This window comes from Lactuca virosa, chromosome 5 (assembly GCF_052849685.1).
Source record: "Lactuca virosa cultivar CGN04683 chromosome 5, Lactuca_virosa_CGN04683_v6, whole genome shotgun sequence".
Classification (NCBI taxonomy): Eukaryota; Viridiplantae; Streptophyta; class Magnoliopsida; order Asterales; family Asteraceae; genus Lactuca; species Lactuca virosa.
This window is the reverse complement of record NC_136430.1, coordinates 206,875,096-206,876,250: the sequence shown is the minus strand read 5'-3', so window position 1 is coordinate 206,876,250 and position 1,155 is coordinate 206,875,096.

Genomic DNA, 1,155 nt, shown 5'->3' with positions numbered 1-1,155 from the left:
ATTGAACCTGTGACAACCCGAAATTTCTATCTTGTACAGTCATTCAGTTCAATCAAAGTCAGACTCGTTTCTGCTATCTTTTAGCATTGTTTAGAGTCTGTTTGAGTGTTCCAAGTCTTGTACATTCGAGGATAGAGTATAGGAATGAGTTACTAAAGTTCATAGTACTAAATTCGGGCCAAACACTCCTTCATGGGGAGTGTACGACCGTACACATGGTGTACACATGGGTGTACGGCCGTACACCCATTATGGCCGAACACTCATGTCCTTATATGAGTTATTCCCTCATTTCTAGTCATTTGTTACACTTCCAAGCCAAGAAATCAGATTTCTTTCTCAACTATCATCAACTTTCTTCATCTAGATCTTCAATAAGGTAAGAATTCCTTCCATTTCTTTGTGGTTATCCTTCATGATCTTGTATCACCCTTTGATTTCATCCATGAAATTCATCTTTTTGGGTAGATCTTCAAGTGTTAAAAACTTTCACCAAGAACACCAAGAACACCTACTTGTTCTTGGGCCGTAAACTCATAAAAACCTTCAAAAGTGTGAGTTTTTCTTCTATCTTCTAGCTAGGCTTGATAAACACATGATTTCTGGCCTCAAATCATCATCCAAAGCAAGAACTTCAAGGGTGTGCGGACATACACACCTCATGTGGCCGTACACCCCTTGTTTAGTGCATATTTAGACCTTCAACTCATGTTATGCCCCAACATAAGATCATGGACACTTAGGGGATGCTAGATAAGGCTGTAAAATACCTTCTTGGCATGTTCTTCAATGAGTGTATGGTCGTACACTCCATGGCCGTATACACATGTGGCCGTACACACATGTGGTCGTATACCACTTGGCCGTACACACACTAGTTTGGCCATAAACCCCTTTTACACAATCCTTTGTACTTGTAACACTTCAATCTAAGTGTTTCCTAGTTCCTAAGGTGTTTTCATTACATGATTAGTTGGATAAACACTAATTTGATACATATATGTGTCATTATATGCTTATTAGGATCCGTTGTGCTCAAGGCTTCACTTGACACTTAGCATCCTATATCGATTTTTCATTCGTACCACTCACTGCAGGTGAGTTCATACCCCTTAACTTATCTTTTAAATGATTTTAAATGGTTTTATGGGGGGG